Source organism: Protopterus annectens, chromosome 7.part0 (genome assembly GCF_019279795.1).
Source record: "Protopterus annectens isolate FY-2018-M chromosome 7.part0, PAN1.0, whole genome shotgun sequence".
Taxonomy (NCBI): Eukaryota; Metazoa; Chordata; order Ceratodontiformes; family Protopteridae; genus Protopterus; species Protopterus annectens.
The window spans coordinates 1,939,578,641-1,939,600,226 of NC_056739.1; the positions used below are offsets into that span (position 1 = coordinate 1,939,578,641).

At 44.7% G+C, this 21,586-nt stretch overlaps 1 long non-coding RNA gene across 1 annotated transcript in view; it reads left to right on the forward strand.

Moving 5' to 3' along the window:
- LOC122807264 overlaps positions 1-21,586 on the forward strand; it is a 329,095-nt gene that overhangs the window by 292,819 nt on the left and 14,690 nt on the right. The gene's annotated exons all lie outside the window — the stretch shown is intronic.

Below are 21,586 nucleotides of genomic sequence, written 5' to 3' on the forward strand. Positions count from 1 at the left end.
ACACACACACACACACACACACACACACACACACACACACACACAAACAAACACAGTATGAGTGCACATATGTAACCCTGACTATGAGAATATGGGTAGAAACAGTCAAGTAGTGTTAACAGAAATTTCCTCCACAGGTCTGCCAGGTAAGAAAAGGCATAATTAGCTTTAAGAAGGTTGTAATTATATACTGTGTAGAAACATAACAGTGCCCAACCCAAGGCCATATGTCAATGTAAAGTGAGGTAATACCTGGAGGCTAATGATTAGAGCAATGATCATTAAAGTTGTGAGCAATTGAAGCCTATACAGTTGTTAATTGAAATCTCACTCTCTACACCACCTTATCACCAATAATTTAAACATATAAATCAACGGGTATGTTTTTCATCAAACCCGCTGTTGGGACATGTGTACTATTGTTCTGCAAATATTTAAACCTTTGACTATTAATGTTCCCTGTTCAAATACTATCACTGGTGGCCTGTTGCTATTAATGTAACCTGTATGCTGTTATAATGTCCACTGTGGTTCCATATATGCATGTGTTCTGTTTGCTATGCAACTGTTTCAAATCTATTGTTTTGGTTTAATAGGAATACATATGCATGCTGTTATAACTAATCCTGGAATGTGCTTTTCATGTCTAACCAACATATGCTATAAAACTGCAGCACCATAGCACTTCTGGGAAGGCTGATCACAGTGGATCCACCTGTCCTGCCTCAACTGGCCATGACACCAGGCCCTAGCACATCTGGGACCCAACCTGGAAACTCCTCGTCCGCTGGTCCTGTACCACCATTGGGTGGAACCGCCTCAGGGGATGGCGTCCATTCTCCCCTGGGAGTGGGCATGGACAGGATACTGTCACCGGTCGTCAGGTCCGGGGATTTGTGTGTAGCGAGCTTCAAAAAGAGTTTGGAGATCTGATACACCAGCTTGAGGGCCACATGGTGCATCTTGAGGGTCAGCCTGCCACTCCTGCTCAGTCCCCAGCACAGCCACCTTTTGGGCCTTGAAGGTGCAGTAGTGACTGCCCATGGGTGAAGACCTCAGTCCCGCTGTATCCATTTGGGTACTCGTGGGCTTCCAATTCCCAACCACCCTCCCCATCCAAGGTGTTTACACCCACATGTGTCATATACCAACCCTGTCTGCTATCTTGTCTGTCTTGTCTGTCTTACTGCCCAACCTACCTGCCCAAATATACCTACTATCCTTCCCCAACATCCCACTCTCACCTTATAAAAAAAAGGGCAATCTGTTCCCAAAAAAAAGTCGCCCCATACATAGCTGTCCATTTCACACACATGTCCACTGGACACATGTAATCTGGTCTAATTGGCTTAACAAAACATTACTGTTGTCCTCACCCCACTCTCAGGGGTTTGAGTGTCCAAATTCTCCTCCAAATTTTGTAGAAATGCATAGCTGTTGCTGTATCAGAAATGAACAGGTATGGACCTTCCCTACACCATCCTGCACATCCCTAGCTATCTCTCACATTGTTTTTCCCTCTGGGTGCCCCCTTTTTTACCACTTTCCTATCACCCCTTTTTTCTTTTCTTTTAAAAATATTAGTGCCGGGGTAAGTGTGTGTAAGCTGCAGTAAGCGGCAGTAAGTGTGATGCTAAGTGATGCCTACACAGATTAAGCATTTTCCCATTTAACCATGTGTTGGCATCATTTACCATCACACAAACCCGCACAAACCTACTCACAACTGCTTAAAACTGCATTAATCAACCTGTCTCCATCAGCCACTGTTCTGCCCAGCAACAAAATAATCAGCCCTGCCAAATCTTGAACCCAGGACCCTGTACACCATAGCAATTTACCACTACACCAGCAGAGATGTAATAATGAATGCTGTTTTTTCAAATATAGCATTCAGTACATGTATAGAATAGTAGGGAACAAACACTGTAGAATCAGTCATGTTTATATATATAAATATACATATAAGATGTGTATGGTGATAGACAAATATTAAAAAGTATATACATCAGATATATGGAGCTATACATATAAAACAAATATGTATAGAATATATATATATATATATATATATATATATATATATATATATATTGTTATATAAACATATGTATAGATATAAAAAAGTAATATATATATATATATATATATATATATATATATATATATATATATATATATAAATATCTGGATAATAATCCTGGACAGTCTGAAACAATCTGACCAGTCGAGAGGCATGCTCAGTGCAACAAATATGGACCAAGCCTGACCGGGGGGGGGGGGTGTAAAGCCATGAAACTGGAAACATATCCCAAATACTGGAGTAGATAAGGAGACACAGTTGATGCAGTGACACCATCCTGTCTGTCATACCCTATATTGACTGGAATAGCCAAAGTTCAAAACCAAATTACTTCCCACTACTCACTGACATACATCTTCACATCATCCCACTGATGTGTCAGACATACACAACACATATGTGGGCCAGGCAACAGTACAGCTGATAAATATCAGGACATAACTTCACAGTAGGGAAACTACACTGAGCTGCTAAGCAAGTCACCAAGTACTGCCTAAACTATAGGCAGACTGAAACAACATAAACCAATTTTTTGCTATGGGGGAATACATATACAAAACAGTGCAGCTGATAAATATCGGGACATAACTTCACAGTAGGGAAACTACACTGAGCTGGTAAGCAAGTCACCAAGTACTGCCTCTAAAACAACACAAACCAAATTTTTGCTATGGGGGAATACACATGTAATTGCAAATATATCAGGCACTACAGGGATGTAACAGCACTGATCAACAGACACTAGCATGAACGTGCATACCCAGAACCAATCTAACCACATTCAAAGTGACATACTGGTAAGCCACAGGAACAATCGAGTATATGGACTGTGTGAACAAAATCATCAGCATGTTTGCCACTCACACACTACCCCTATATATGCTGGCCCAATTCACAGTGTAGTTTGATGCCTGACTGTGGTATGGGAGATATCTCAGTCTGCCCCTACAAACATATACAGCTGATAGAGCCCAAGAAGCTGGGGCAGCATGCAAAGTCAGATAGAAAACGGCCCTCAACACTTACATCTACCCCCCCCTCCACACACACACACACACACACACAGGCCAAATAACACAGTCACAATACACTGCTACACAATCCTGACAGTCTATCAACAACTGCCAGAAATACTCAGTCCTTTCAACTGTATAGAGTCCCACAGAACATCCGGGCCTCATTCTCATATATAAGGCCTTCTACACGTAACATGTCTTGCATTCTTAGGTTCATAGGTTCATACTAGGCTATCTGCCCTGGGGCATTTATAAGCCTAGCCCAATTGTGTTTGGCTTACGCCACCCCTTGATTTGAGTATACTGTGCCCTTTTTAAAGTTTAGTTTACTGTGCCTCTGTCTAATAGTGACACGGAAGTAATCCCCGGGACAAACCTACGATCTCCCATCCACTCATCAAGATTCTTCTTGAAGAGAGTCAGTGAGGTGCTCTGCCTAACATGAATTGGAATTCTATTCCAGAGCGAAGGGAGCCTCTGGGTTATGAATCTGTCCCTCCAGCATGTTCTATTTATTTCTGTGCTGAGGTTCAAGTCCCTCGAGCGCATGGCTCTAAGGGATTTAGATTTACTGAGGTGGAGCATGTCCTTTAATTTTGGGTTGGACATAGCTTTATATGTCAGGCATAGATCACCTCGAAGTAGGCGGTATGCAACTGAGTAGAGCTGGAGTTTTTTTAACTGAACAGCATATGGCATCTGTTTGAGTCCCTTGATCCTCCTGGTGAGGTACATTTGGGGCCTTTCTAATTGCTGCAGGTGTAGGGTAAGGTACATCCCAAAGGGGGCATTGTATTCTATGATGGGCCTGATGAGGGATGAATAAAGGGGCATGATTACCTCTCTTGATCTAGATGTGAATCCTTTCATGATGAGGTGGGCTATGTAGAAGGTCTTTCGAACCACTTTGGCAACGTGGTTGTCAAAGGAGAGATTGCTATCAACGTGGGTCCCCAGATCCCTAATTACTTTTTCTGTACTTAATGGGTTACCACCTATGTGGTAATTTGTGGGCGCATTGTTTTTGCCAAAGGGTATGACTATACACTTTTTGGCATTTAGCTTTAGACCATGGCTCTGGCACCAGTTATCCATTTCTGCGAGACCTTTTTGAAGGATGTTTGTGTCAGCTGGAGAGTTGATTATGGCGCCCAGTTTGCAGTCATCTGCAAACTTAGTGAGCCATAGTCCTCCCACATTGGCCTGTACCTCAGAAAAGTAAATACTGAACAAGAGAGGTCCCAGGACAGAACGTTGTGGGACACCACTTGTGACCGGTTTCGAGTCTGACATGGCTCCAGCAACTCTGCCTCTGTGGGTTCTGTCTTTGAGCCATTTTTGCAGAGTGATACATCACTGGGATGATATCTGGAATAAAGTCACTATATAATGATATACTACACCTATACACCTCTTACAGCATGACATCTGGACAAAGCCTGACATATTTGGGGGCAGAGGTCCAAACACAGGGGGATTATTGACATATTGCTATCATAAACTGAGAAAATTGCTGGTGTAACATGGTTGTTGTAACATATCTGTTCTGAGGGATATGAAGTCAGAAACACACATGGATGTTACTATTTACTGAGTGCTACTGCATAGAGTATGCTACTGCATTTCCAAGGCCAAACAATGTGTGAGTAACACACCAAATATAAGAGTCCAAACTCTGGCCAGTCTGTGGATAGCCCTACATTTGGAAATTATGTCAGCCACATAACACTCTCTGACTTAAATTCATGCAGAGCAGCCATATCCACACAAACCCTGTCAGACTAGCATTAGTTCAACTGTATAACAGAAATACTTACATTCTGTCCCTATGTCTGGAACATTCTCCCCCAGTTTGTTGGGCTGTCTCCACAGTGTTTGTTGTAGAAGGTATTCCCAACTATACTTTGTGATGCTGCTTGTCACCCACATCCATTAAGTACTCCTCAAAGGCAAGGAAAAGGGGCAACACACAAAGTACTCAGTTATAGGAGTGTGTTTCTATGCTATTGGGTATGGGAATGATACCACAGCTGTTCCATGTGCAATTAGCAATTGGGGGATTCCAACTGGTGCACAGACCATCAACTGTTCATGAGCATTGCCTACTATAGGCAAGATGCTGCCTATACAAAACAGATGTATATCCTACATGTGTCTCAGAGAGAGATAGACACACACACACACACACACACACACACACACACACACACACACACACACACACACACACACAGAAACAAACAGACAGACAGACACACACACACACTGAGACTGATGGAGTATACCAATGGAACTGAAAACAAATAAACACAACTATGTCAAACAATCAAGTTTGTAATGGAATGTAGTAGGTGGCATGTAAAGATGGAAAATAGGAAGTTCAAACAATATTATGTATCAACAACACATGCTGTACTGATATATTGCTAAGCAGAACCTATGGCCATAGAAACTGTGTCTGTCTGCAGTGACATAGAACACAGTTCAGGGCCCTGAGTCACCCCAGGAAAAGATGGCTCACATATGACCACTACTGGAGTGTGTGTTGCACAATACCAACAGTGACACTGCTAGGCCACACCCAGTGCAAATCATACCATCAGTAACTCTGCTATGTCCAGCTCTGATTTGTGCCTCTTTTTTCAGTGCCAATGTCTCCAGCCCATATAACATAACTGGTCTCACTACCCTCTTGTAGACCTTCCCTATAACTCTTAATGGTACTTGCCTGTCACAGATCACACATGACACTCTTCCCCACCACCCACATCCTGCCATACTCATGTCATCACCTCTCCCCCATACTCGCCATTACTCTGAACTGTTGTTCTCAAGTATTTACACCTATCCATATTTGCAAACTGTTCTCCCTACATCCTCACCATTCCTCCATCCTCCCTCCTGTTCACACACATATATTCCATCTTAGTCCTGCTGACCATCATTCCTTCCCCTCTAGACTATACCACCAGGGTCTCCTCAACCTGTACCATACTCTCACTACAGACCACAATGTCATCTGCAAGCAGCACAGTCTAGGGGACTCCTGTCTGATCATGTCTGTCAACCTGTCCATCACCACTGCAAATAAGAAAGGGCTCATAGCTGATCCCTGATGTACTCCCACCTCCACTTTAAACATACCTGTCACTCCCAATGCAGAACTCACTGCTGTCACACTAGCCTTGTACATATCCTGTAGTATTCTTATGGATTCCTCCGCCACTCCTGACCACCTCATAATATACCACAACTCCTCTCTAGGCATCCTATCATATGCTGTGTGTAAGTTCACAAAGACACAACACAGCTACATCAGACCTTCTCTGTATGTCCCAGTCAACACTCTAAGAACAAACATCACATCTGTACTGCTCTATCCTGGCATGACACCATGCTGCTGATCAGTAATCCTCTCCTCCCTTTTTAGTCTAGCTTCCACCACCCTTTAGCATTACCTCATGCGGTGACTGATCAATGTTCTCCCTCTGTAGTTACTACAGCTCTGCACACCACCCTTATTTTCATAATCAGTACCCAAGCACATTTCATCCACTCGGCACATATCCTCTCACCTTCCTAGATTACAGTAAACAATCTGGTTAAAAAGACCATAGCCATTTGTCCTAAACACATCCATGCTTCCACAGGTATGTCATCTGGACCAATAGCCTTTCCATTCTTAAGCCTCTTCATAGCTATCCTTATGACCCCTTTGATAATCTGTTGAACATCCTGATTCGCCATACTCACATCATCCAACCATCTCATTCTCTCATTCTCTTCATTCAACAGCCCATAAAATTACTGTTTCCACCTGCTTGACACACTCTCCTCAGTAGTGAGTGCAGTTCCACCATTATCGTTTCTCAGCCTTATCTGCTGCACATCCTTCCTAGCTACATGCCTCTGTCAAGGGAATTGGCACAGGTTCTATTTTACATCCTTGGTGTCCAACCTTACATACAAGCCTTCAGATTCCCCATCCTCAGCCTTTGCCACCACTCTCTTTGTCATGCACCCCATCTCCCTATACACCTGTCTACTTTCTGCATCTGTCTGACAATCCCACTTCTCCTTGGCCAACCTCTTTCTCTGTATACTCCCCTGTACTTCCTCATGCCACCACCAGGTCTCCTTGTCTTCCTTCCTCTGTGCAGATGTCACACCAAGCCCCATTCTACTCATCTCCCTTACTAGCTTGGTTGTAGTTACCCATATATTTGCTAACTCTTCACTGCCACCCACTGCCTGTCTTAATTCTTCCCTGACGTCAACCTCACAGTCACCCTTTCTCAGTATCCACCATTTGATCCATGGTGCTGCCCTCACACACCTCCCCCTCTTCATAATCACAAACATCATCCCACAGACTAAACTTCCATGCTGCCTAACTACACTTTCCCCAGTCACCATTTTCCAGTTACCAATCCCCTTCAAACAGGCCCACCTGCATAAGAGATAATCCACCTGTGTACATCTTCCTCCACTCTTTTATGTCACCCTATTCCCCTTGGTCTTGTAATAGTATGCATTCACCACACGCATGTCAAACCTCTGTTGCAAACCCCACCACCATCTCACCTTCTGCATTCCTTTGCTTAAGACCATACCTACACATCACTTTTGCATCCCCTCTGTCCCCTTCATCAACATGCCCATTGAAATCTGCTCCAGTCACAACTCACTCACCCTTGGGTACACACATCACCACTTCATTCAACCATACCAAAGTATGTCTGTCTCGTCCATCACACACACAATTATCAGAGCATATGCACTAACAACTGTCAACATTACACCATCAATTCCCAGCCTCATGAACATCACTCTACCCGACACTTTTATCACCTCCACAAACACTCTTAGCATAATGTTCCTTTAGGTTAACCCCTACACCATTTCCCATCCTATACACACCATGACAGCTCTATCTGTATCCAACTCCAATACACAGAACTGTACACCCCTTCCATCTGGTCTCTGGCACACACAATATATCCACCGTTCCTCTGTCCAGCATATCAGCTAGCTCTGTCCCCATACCAGTCATACTCACAACATTAACAGTTCCTACCTTCACTACCACACACCTAGCCTTTCATCTCTCTGCCTGCCATATAAGCATCAGACATCCTCCAGGGTATGTCTGTGAATGCAAAGGCTACTGTCCTATCAAATGACATATGTGTGTTACAGCAATATGAAGAAAGTGTCACTAATTGCGGCTGATAGCCCACCATGCATGTGCATTGTCCTACAGATGTCCTGCCCTAACAGGTTAACATGACTGACTCAGCAGCAAGACTGGCATTACAGTGTGCCATACTGACATAGAAAAGAAATGTGTAGCACGTATTACCTGTGCATATGTATGTATGGGTAGGTGTACCTGGCTGCCTCATAACAATTGACATGGGATGCAAAATGTCAGGTGAATACACTGTACATGTTGTACACGTGTGTAACCTTAGTTTCTGTGCATCCAGCAGAGTTACACTTCTACAGCTACTGGTGGTGTCATTGCCCTGACACAGACATGGGTGGTATAATAAGCATGAGTATCACGTTGAAAATGTAGAGTTGGCTAACTGTGTTCTGACCCTGTGTCCATGCCTACTACAAACAAATGTATGACCACCCACATAGCTGTATGGCCTCAGCAATACTTTACTTGTAAAACCTGTCTCCACCAAAGTAGAGTAAACCCCTTTGTTGGACAGCAGCAATGCACAAATCACATAATGTGATGCTATACTGGCTGTACAGGGCAAAGTAGGAGCAGACACCAACTGAACGACATGTCAAACTTTGTCTGAACAAGCATAATAGTCACAGGTGGATTACTGTAAGGCTAACTATGAGTACAAATTGGACACATCCACTCAGGGCAATCACAATGCCATCTTCTCATATGTCTGCAGTCTCAGAGGCACCAACCCAACCCACCCTGTAATGGTGGTCAATCACAGCACATACACACACACCATAGCTACAGCCAACCTGCTGCAGACAGGTTTAGGGCAGACATCACCAGCCTGGATCACCATCAGTATAGGTGGGTATGCACAGCACACACACACACCTCTCCCTTCATCATCATAGATCAGGTCCAAACTGCCTAATCAAAGTTGACAAAAGCAAGTTCCCTTGCGGCCTGATAACATTCCTGTCTGTATCCTACATAAACCCAGGTATATGCTTCCAGCTCCATTACACACTGTATGCCAACAAAGCCTGAGCATCATTGACATCCCATCTGCAAGGAACATGCCCACTGTCATCCCTCTACACAAACATGAATAATGAATGGTGGTTTATGCAATGTACTAGGTCTCATTGGGGGGGGGGGGGGGATGATACATCAGGACCAGGACTCCAATGCATGTTCATAAAGTCCTGCCAGGTACAGGGGTATGATGTGTTTGTAAGTGGTGGCTAATGATAGTCCATATGCATGTGCTGGATCTTTAAATAGGTCTGGGCAATGTCTGAGGTTCTGTGATGTGTTTCCCTGTGTATGTTCTCCAGGTGACATGCAGCGGCAAACGCCTTACACAGATGCAAAGACAGCAGCCATCACAGAAGCTATAATCTTAAACTATGGCATCCTTTCTGGCTGCAGCTGGCAAAATCTGCAGGAGTGGACTGCCCTGTTGGATGAGATAATCCACAGAGTGAGCATGTTGGGCCACCATGGATGCACATAGGATCAGGTCAGGCATAGAGCAACTTACCTGATATGTTGTGCCCGGCAAAGGGCTGCTGCTGTAGTGAGGGACTGTACTGCTACTGCTGGGGGGCCAGCCACACAGGCCCCACTTATGGTGACAGAAGAGCTCCTTGCCAACCTTGGGGTAGTCCCCACACAAACCCAAACATGGGAAACAGCAGTTGTACAGGTGCGTATCACCCAGGCAACAAGCGAGGAGCATCCAGGTAAGGCCAAAGTACACATCAATGTAATTAGGCAGCATTAAAACTGTCTTCTACAGAATCTCTAGATGCATATGTCAGTGCAAAATGGATTAGTGGGTGGGGTGTAGTAATGCACACAAGTGCACATCTATGGTGAAGGACAGCAAATTGTGTAATATCATAGTGTGTACTGTACCTGTGCAGAAACATAGCATTCATCTTGTAACAATGCCTAATGTGAATCTGATGACAATACCTCTCCCTCACAGCTACATAGGTCCCCCTGTTCTGCACATGGGACAGAAGCCTGAACCCAGTAAGTATGGGGTTTTGTGACTCACCAGTAGCTCAGGCATGCTAAAGTTGATGCATGTGACCATGCACACAACTGTTACACTCAGCCATTTGGCAATATCTGCATGTTCACCTGTGGTGGTGTTTACTGCATCATGCCGGTCATGACAGGGGCCTATTTGCAGGAGATGTCACATATCTGTAGCATACCTCACAACCTGTCATTGCAGGACACCTGGACAAAGACCGACAAAATGTGGGGCCAAAGGCCCAAAACTAGGATCATATTGAAGAAATCAGTGGTATACAGTGCATATAAATGATGTACACACCTGTTAGAATGCCAGGTATGTGTGATATACAAAAATGGCAGCACAATAGAGAAGTTCAGAATACTGCAAACCTTTCATATGACCTATAACCTGTACAATTCAATTGTAAAGCAAACAAATCTATTAGGGGAACAATAATGACACATAACAATAGTACAACAACCTAGATGCATATGTGTGCACAGGCTGAAGCTAGTAATGTGTTGAGGCAGCTTTCAATAAAACCACAGTAGTACACCTTATTGTATACACAACAGCCATCAATTACAGAGACTCTTTGATTAACAGTAACTAACGGTCAGCTGTCCTATCAGGATTATCCCAACATATACCCAGTTGCCTGCTACAGCAACAGTCATGGTTCACATAGAGCTGATGAAGCTGCTAAGGGTCCACATGTTTGAGATCTATCAGCCTGTAGAAGGGTACCCAAAAATTTCCACAGCATTGCACATACCATGGAACACAGTGCAGACAGTCATCAAAAGGTGTTGAAAATATGGGGCTACAGTGACATTTGAAGGTGTGGACACCCCACCAAAGTCTATGAGAATACAAGACCAAAACTGACCAGGGAGGCTACCAGCAGCCCTACAGCAACAGTGAAGGAGAAGCAGGAATCTCCAGCCAAGTACTGGATGTGTACTATATGTCACTACAACCTTCCATGCTCTCCACTTATCCTGCCTATAGGGTAGGATTGGAAGATGGCAGAAGTTCCTAACACCAAGCAATATCCAGGACTGGTGAAAGTCTAAAAATAATACACCAGGTCTCCAAAAAGCAAGTGGGAAAATGTGTTATGGTAATATGGGACCATGGTTGTACTCACTGACCACAATTCGGATAGGTGTGTTTAGCACAATATCACCACTGCACATCACCACAACACCACCCCCATGGTGAAGCATGGGGATGACAGTGTCCTGTCTTGGGGTTGCTATTCAAAGCTGGAACTGGGGCTGTAGCCAAGTTAGAGGAGATTATGAACAGTTCCAAACACTGGTCCCTTGTGGCTCCAAAACATTCTGGTGTCTGCCACATAGCTGTGGATGGTGAGGAATTCCACCTTTCCATGCAATGGCCCAAACCATACATCCATATCAACAAAAGTATGGCTTCACCAGAACACATGCAATGTTCTGCACTGGTCGAGTCAGATCACACACCTATGTCCAATAGTATATATGCAGGGTGAACTGAAGAGGGCAATGCACAGGGGATGCCCTTGCAATCTGACATAGTTGGAGGTGTTTTGCAAGGGAAAGTGAGCAAACATTGGCAAGTCAAGATGTGCCATTCTGATCGACAACTTTCAAAGAAGACTGCATGCTATGATTAAATCAAACATTGCTTTAACAGAGTATTACTTTAAGAGTGTGCACACTCATGCAACCAGCTTATTGTACCTATTTCTGTTACCTAATGTTATCTGTAACTGATGTGTATGTTGTTTAGTTGGATTGCACAGGTTATATGTCATATGAAAATATGGCAATGTTATGACCTGATTTATGAGGTCTCATATGATATATCACGAGAACCTGGCATGTTAACAGGTGTGTGTACACTTACTATATACACTGTAAGCTTGGGAAATTATTTAAGTAACTGGCTTTGTTTTAAAATATATGTACTGTAGGTTATGCAGTGTGTACCTCCAATTAGGACATAACTTAGTGACACCCTTCCACAGGCCAACCCAGTAATGTATCAGACAAACACAAGAGTTATGAGGAACTGGCCAAACATATGAGCCACACATGTAGACATTCAGCAAAACCCTGTAGAGTTGGAATGGTATGTTCTGTAGGAGTTGCCACAGCACTAAACAGGTAAACAGCAATAATTTACATAGGGTGCAGTGTGTGCTAGGTGAAGGTCCATCACCTACTAACACCACTCACTTATCCCAGAGGTGTATATTAGTAGTAACTGTAATTGGAAAGGGCTGCACTGCATGATGCTGAGGGTCCATCCAAGTGTATATGTTATTGTCTGACTGTGTGTCATGAATGCCCCCAGTCAGCTAATGTGAGGTCTGTGTAATGCCTTTGAGGCACCTCACCTGTTTGTGTGTATGTGTGTGTGTGTGTGTGTGTGTGTGTGTGTGTGTGTGTGTGTATGTGTGTGTGTATATATATGTATATATATATATATATATATATATATATATATATATATATATATATATATACCAACATACCTTATAGTGCCAGTAGTAATTTACATATGTTGTTTTTCCCTCACATGTGGACATCGTGGCTGCGGTCCCTCTTGCTCTGAAACTGATGTCAGTACCTCTGCAGAATCTGACAATGATGATATGCATATTGAGGCACAGATGGGGATGTCAGGGGCTCATACTGTGCCATTGTTTGGCATCCCACTATTGTTAGTGACAATGCTCAGACATACCCCATCACCAGTGGCCACAGATAATGAACAGTTGGCCAGTGGTGGTATGGAGCAGGCTACTGTGGTGATTATGGCAAGTGAAGGTGCAGGTGCTAGCCATAGCAAAAGTGCTGATGAGGTCCCACACAGGAAGATGGTACAGGTCAACACTAAGGGACTCTGGCTAACAAAGTTTGCAGATGACTGCAAACTGGGAGCCATTATTGAATCCCCAAATGATGTGGATACTCTAAAAAAGGGCCTTACAGAAACAGATGCTTGGTGCCAGAGCCTTGGGCTCAAGCTCAATGCCAAGAAATGTATTAGTTATCCCCTTTGGGAAAAAACATGTATCCATGAATTACCATATAGGTGGCAGTACACTAAACACAGAAAGTGTGATAAGAGACTTAGGGACACAGGTGGACAGTGGTCTCACCTTCGATAACCACATTGCCACAACAGTCAGGAAATCCTTCTATGTGGCACACCTCATCATGAAGGGCTTTTCATCCAGAAAAAAGGAGGTCATTGTCCCACTGTACTCATCCCTCATTAGACCCATTATAGAATACAATGCCCCATTTGGTATGTACCTCTCAAGACATCTGCAACAACTGGAAAGGCCTCAGAAATACCTCACTAAAAGAATCACAGGCCTAAAGCAGATGCCCTATGCTGACCGCCTTAAAAAACTCCAGCTATACTCTGTCGCATATCGTCTACTCAGAGGCGATCTCTGCTTAACATACAAGGCCATGTCAAACCCAGAGCTGTTGGACATGCTACACTTAAAGAAATCCCAATCCCTCAGAGTTACACGCTCCAGGGATCTAAACCTTGTCATCACAATAAACAAAACATGTTGGAGGGATAGGTTCCTGACCCAGAGACTCCCCAGACTCTGGAATAGATTGCCCATACATGTCAAGCAGAGTGCCTCTTTGGACCTCTTCAAGAGGAACCTTGACGATTGGATGGGAGAAAGGAAATTCACCCCAGGGATCACGTCAGTCGCCCTGCTAGACAGGGTCCAGGAAAGTAAATAATGTGGGAAGAAATATTCAGGGAATTGTTTATGGCTAGGCTTGTATAGGCCCTAGGGCTGATAGCCTAGTACTAACCTATGAACCTATGAACCTATGGGCAGGGATGCTCGGAGGAGGATTTCAGCCCGTCATTCTCCTGTTGCAAGTGCTATGGCAGCAGTCACCAAACACGTTTCAGGCTTTCATGGGGGCACAGGCACATAATGAACGTAATACCAGACATAGATACAGGGTCATGGATGAGCACATCCCTGGTGTCCATGGCAATATGAACTCACTGCAGCCATCTGTGAGTGTACGGGGGTCATAGATAGATGGTTGCGGGAGACCTTGGCACTCCTTGACTGTGGAATACCTGTGCTTGAGCATTTGGCTGACACTGGCCAGCTACTATGTGGCTGTAGGGCAGCACAACAATCAGCTGAGGGTCTATGTGTCCATGGACTATCACATTCCCATGCTGGCAGTGCTACCAGCGCTACTGAATGGGGTCTGCTGTCCATACCCCGATGCAGCAGACCATGGGCACATGATCCTGGCCGATCCCAAGAGGGGCACAGATCCAGCAGGCAGTAGACAGCGGGGAGTAATACTGCATCTGGACTCAACCCTGGTGGTGCCAATGATACCCTTGGAAGGCCCAGTTTCAGTGTTCATGGCCAGAGATGGTGAACTGTACACCCTGTGATGTACTGCCCACAGCTGTCCAAAATACCCCTGTTTAGGGTGCCCATATGGCATGACTGTGTGCCTACAAACACACACACATCACTATCAGAAAAGTCACCTCCACACACACACACACACACACACACACACACACACACACACACACACACACACACACCACCCCTGCACTGCCCATTTAATGAATACCCCGCAACCACACATACATGATGTCAAATGTGTGGCCCAGCCTAGGGTTCTGGCAAAACCACACAACACCCTGTGCATATGATGATACCAGTGCCACATTCATGCCATCCATACCATCGATGAAAGGACATGCTTATATGGGTTTGATGCACAGGGTGACTTTAGTAGAGTGTAGCTCTTTCATGCTGTGTAAGGTGCTGACATCTGACATTTGTAATGGGTACACATCAGAGTGTGTGTGTACCTTTTCAGCCATGATGCACTATTGGTGTTAGTAACACTAAGTGAATGTGTTCTCACATGCTGTACTCTGTTTGTGTTCCAGGTGTCTGTGTGTCACCAGGATGTGGCCCTGCAGACATCACCAACATGAGGTATGGCAGTGTAGTAACTCATCACCCACATCATTGCCAGGGTACAGCTGTATCTGCACACATTTCCCAGGTCTGTGCAACAGTTCTTGCATGTGCCTCACAGCTTATAGGGCTGAGGGGTTGTATGGTGGTTGGCAGCTCTATTATACTGGACAATGGTAAGTGTGGTGTGTGGAACACATGTCAGATTGCTAACGCCCTCAACCCCAGAGGATATTGTGTTGACCAAACACACAGAGAATACTGTTCACACACACACACACACACACACACACACACACACACACACACACACACACACACACACACACACACACACACACACACACACACACACACACACATACACACATATGCATGTACAGGATCACAGTTACCAATGTTGTGTTTGGAACCCCTAACCATAAGGTTGTGGTATTACACTATTATGCAGTTATTGCAGATGGCACAGGACTACTAGTGTGATGATTGTTACAAGGTACCTGTGAGGTGAATAACATCACGTGGCCTTGTGGGTTATGGCAATGGTCATTGTACTGGGTGTGAGAGTACTCATAATAGTATCACATACAAGTCTACACACTCACGACCACTGCTATAAACACCAGTGCGCACGCACACACACACACACACACACACACACACACACACACACACACACACACACACACACATACTACTTTTCTCTCACACACATTTGCCATGACTGGGATCCAAACCCCTACCAATCTATTTATTGTTACTATATTGTTACACATTCATCTCAAGCACAATGAAGATTATGTGGTGACATGTGTCCAAAGGTACTTCTAAAGCGAGGGACATCACCAGGCCTTGCAAATTATGACAATGGGTGAGAAAGGCCACAAAATACTGTAACCTATACATATACACACGTACACACAATAATACACAGACACACATTTGCCAGGACTCATATTAAAACCCCTAGCTATGTGGTTATTGGTATCATAGTCTTATGCAGTTACCACACACACCACAGAGCTTTTAGGTTGTAGAGTGTCCCAAGGTACCTATATAGTGAATGACATCTACAGCACTTGTAAGGTATGGGAATGGTAGTTTCACTGGGTAAGATGGGCCACCAACTACTTTCGCCCATGTTTATACACTCACAAACACTTTCAGACACACTAATGCACACACACACATTTGACAGTACTGAGATCCATGGGTTCAAAGAGTCATAGGTGTGTATGTGGCAAATGGCTATCTAGGCTTTACAAGGCAAGTCCATGGGAATACAATGGCATGATGCCACCTGACAATACTCCCCAGTGTGTCTACTGAGTATAGTCACTGGAGTGATCCCCAAGGTAGGTATTCTGTTCCTCATCCACTCTTCCTGATTTTTCTTGAAGAGGGCCAGTGATGTGCTTGGCTTGACATGTATGTGGTGTCTGTTCCATAGAGTGGCCAGATTCTGGGTTGTGAAACTGTTCCTCCAACATGTCCTGTTGATTGTGAGGATAGGACTGAGGTATTTGGGGCATGTTGTGTGGTTTCCTCAGATGTAGCATTCATGCTAGGGTTGGGTCAGACATGGCTGTGCATGTCAGGCATAGATCACACCTAAGTAGCCAATATGAGACAGAGATTCATTGTAGTTGTTGGAGTCTGTCCATATGAGGCAAGTGTGTAGTACTTAAGATCCTCTTTGAGAGGTACATTTGCAGCCTCTCCTGTTGTTGCTGGTGATCAGTGGGGTACATGGCAAATGATCATAGTACACATTAATTGGCCTACTGAGGGGAGTGTACAAGGAAACACTGTCCTTTTATTTCCTGGATTCAACACCCTGAGTCAGGAGAAGTGACACATGGAAAGACTTTCAGAAGACAGTGGCACTGTGTTGGTCACCATCGAGCTCACTGTAAACCTGTGTTCCCAGTTCCGTTATACCAACATTAGTCCTCAGTGGATTACCATCAATGTATTACTTTATGGGAGCCATGTCTTACCCAAAGGGGATGGTGGCAGATCATCTGGTATTGAGCTTATCTCCAGGGTTCTGACAACAGTCATAGGTGTCAAACAGGCCTTTGTGAAGGATGCCAACCTCATGTGGGAGTGGGGTAATAATAGCACCCACCTTGTAGTCATATGCAAGCATTGTCAGCCAGGGCATCTTTGTATTGGACTGGTCCTCAGAGGTGTGGATCCCAGATATGAGGGAACCCAGGTCCACAACCTGTGGGACTCCACTCATGACTGTTCAGCAGTCTAACATGGAGTCTGCTTCTTTCACACTGTAGGTTCTATCTGTGACCCGGTTTGCAGGCCACCTACTGATGTAGGTGTGGCTGCCTACCTGAGTGTGTTAGTGCATGATTCCTGAGTGGGGAGTGATATCCAAGGATTAGATGGGCAGCCTATTTTGTTATCTATTCCATACTGATACATAGTTATTGCACATGGTACAATGCTTATAGGGCTGCAGAGTGTCTACAGGTCCCTCTACAGTGGATGACAACTGTGGGCCTTGTAATGTGGAAACTGGGACATGTACTGGGTAGGCAACAGCAAAAAGTAGCAAAACCCACCCCCAGTGGATATGGTTTTCACACAAACACAACAACCCCCCCACACACACACACACACAACAACCCCCCCCCCCTCCACAGACAGGATATTGTTCACAGACACACACACTTGCCCGGACTGAGATTAGAACCTCTGCTTATCTATTTATTGCTTTTACAGTGTTACACATTTATTGCACATGCCACAGATCTTAAAGGGTGAAGGTTGTCCAAAGGTACATCTAAGTTGAGGAACATCACCAGCCATTTTAAAGTATGGCAATGGATGATGTACTGGATGAGAGAGGCCACAAAATACTTTAAACCACACACTTGCACACACACATTATTATGACTATTTCTCTCAGTAATGTATGGATTGGTAGGGTTACAGGCCTTCTTTTAGCAGATATATGACATATATGCCATTTGACACTATCATGTATTAGTTTAGTACCTCATGATATACCTCCTCAGATCATCACAGTGATTTACCAGACGAATACAGGATGGATGATGCACACATCAAAATTATGGGCCACATGCTATGCATTCTTGCACAATCCAGCCTGTTAAAAGATGTGCCTATGAGCAATTGACTGCTGGAGTTGTGGAAATGGTACAGCACCTTGGTGATATATTACAATGTTGGAATCTCTGTGCATTTCTGTTCTGACCTGGTCTGATTTCCAGTCCACAGATGGGTAATATAAGTCAGACAGTATCAGAGTGAGAGGCAGACCCCAGATAGATTTGCATGGGGTAGGATATGGGTGTGTGTGTCCTGGGTCAGATGTTTGCCTTTACCTACCAGTACTTTGCACAGGGGTCTGCTCAAAGGTTGATTGCACTTGGAGGGTCTTGTGTGCGTCAGACCGTTTGACCAGCTTGGAGGTGTGTGTTTGTGTGACATATATGTATGGCCAACCTCATTTTGCTTGGCTGGCCACATTTTGGGGTCAGGATGTTGCATAGGATGAGTGATCAGGGAAGGGTGTGTTACTCCCCATGGCTGTGGGCCATGGTTCTGTGGGTGCAGGCATGTCACCATCTTCCAGGTTAGGACTGCCTGCAATGAGTGCATTCCCATGTTTAGACTCCTAGCCCTGCCTGTCAACTGTACAGAATATCACAGAATGTCCACATTCATGACTCATATAACATGGTTACACAAATGAGTGTAGTTTTCAAGGAAAAGTGTTTTGCAAGTCACTCAGGGTTGAAGTCAGATATTACTGACAGTTGACTTTGCAGTTTTTGACTTCGTACCCTTCAGACATTCCATGCTACTCCAATCATTCCATCAACTTTATTACATTATTAGAGCAGTATTTCAAAAGTGTCCTTCTCTTTGGACCTTTTTTTACCCATTATTCATGGCTTTAGCCAGATTTCTGGCTCTCTGACACTGGCAGTTTTTTTCCTAGCAGTTAGCAGCATAGCCTTTCTATGCATTTTGTAGACTGTGTTATGTTGGTGTTATGGACCCCATGACACTCCTTATCAGGGCACTGTGGGTGAGGCATGGACATTTGCCACAGGTCTGTAGGCCATGTTTGACAGATGCAGGCCATCTGAAGCAAGGCAGTGCATTCTGATGATCATATGTTCCCAGGCTGCCAGCAGTGGACAACCCTGAGATGGCACCAGTAAGTTGACTGTGGGTGTTACTGTTAATTGCTTTCTGTTTGTGTTGAACCATCACTCTAGATGACAGCTGGAGGCTGCTTAAGGCTATGGACATGTTACTGCATTTCTATGGGACTATGAGAGGGTGACACATCTGTACACAATAGACATTTGCAGAGACTGTGCTGATATTTGCTTAACATTTTGGTCCCATTTAGCTTAGTGGTGTGCCATATATTTCACACTACAGGCATAACACTATCAACCACAAGCCAGATTGTTTTGGCATAGACATGTATAGTTTCAGACTTCTTACCTTTCAAAGCCATACTGTCACTGCCAGACCTGCTGTGATATCATGTGGGGGCCTTTACTAGGCATTTCTATATGGTTTTCTAAAGCTGATCTGCTGGATAAAGCTGGGGGTAGTTATGGGACCCCCACATTGACATCCATGCATGTGACCTATGACCCCCCCAGTAATTTGGCTCACTGCATATACTGCAGTGATATTTGTCGACTAGGGTGGTACTGCATGGTGTGGGTAGGCCACTACTGGGCATATACTTCCTGCTGTCCCACAGAAGTATCAGTTGTCTGCTGCTATCCCAGTAAACCACCCCATTCCCTTGTATGCTTGAATCAATACCATAGATATGCTGTCAGAACATTCCACTCCATTCATTAATTTTGTTAAGGAGACTGACTTGCTTTGTGTCTGAGGCTGCTGTGAGGATGGTGCTTGAGGGCTGACTATGTTGGATGGACACAGTACACTGCCTATACATGTTAGGGTATAGGTGGCGTGATGTTTATCATCCATTTTACTGTGTGTGCGAGTCAGAGAGAGAGAGAGAGAGAGAGAGAGATCAGTCCCTCAGGTCCTACAGTGTCAGTGTATGTACTATGCATTGCCAATTTGCCAAGGACAGGGCATACTGGGCACGCCTCCATCTGCCTACAGGGGCAGTCTCAATGTGTTCCTCCTCCGAGTCCCTCTGTGCCTGTGGAGACCTTGGCAATGATGGGGGGATGTGTGGCTCTTCCCCATTTTGTTCCTGCTGCAGCTGTTTCCACAGGATCATATTGTGTAGCATGGCACATACAATGACCATGTGTGCACATGTGACTGGAGAGTACTGCAAGGCTCCACCAGATATGTGAGAGCAGCGGAACCATGACTTCAGCATCCCAAACACACACTCTATAATTATCCTGGTTTATGCATGTGCCTCATTATGGCATTCTTGTGTGGGTGTGTTTGCATTTCTGATGGGTGTCATCAGACATGGCTCCAGTGCGTAGCCATCATCCCCCACCAGATAGCTATATGTGATGTCCCCATTGGCAAATGTCCAGTGCATCTGTGACAAATGCCAGATGTGGGAGTCATGATAGCTTCCAGGGCTGTCAGCACACACATTCATGATAATGCTATGGGCATCACACACAATCTGGCAGTTGATGGATTGGAACCCCTTGCAGTTTAGGTAGACCCTACCCAGGTGACCAGGTGGTGCTTTGATGTGGATGTGCATGCAGTCTATGGCACCCAGTGCCTCTTGGTATTCTGCTACATGGTGGAAGAGAAGCACATTACTGGTCCTCTCCTCATGGGTGCTGGGGAAGTAAATGTGCTCAGCGGCATATGGCATCCAGGAACTGGTGGAGTATCCTGGGCACAGATGCCTGTGAGACCCCCATGATATCCCCAGTTGGTCTTTGGAAAGTACCTGTAGCTAGTATTCTTAAGGCTACACATACCTTGGTATATACTGGGATGGGTTCCCCTCTGTTGGTTCTGGGTCTGAGGGAAGACTGGCACAACTCAACAAGTTGCTGAAGTATGTCTCTATCCACCCTGTAGCGTTCTACTATCTCCAGAGCATGTAGCCCCTGATAAGTTACTCTGGGTCTGAACACTCTTCTCCTCCTCCTCGGTCAGAGTTGGTTGTCAGCATTATCCTCCTCACCACCCCCAGTCTCTAGCAGTCTCTAGCACTTACTGATAGATCAAGGCAACAACATCCCCTAACATGTTTTGTTAGTTATGTCAGTTTAAAATTCCCCCGAAT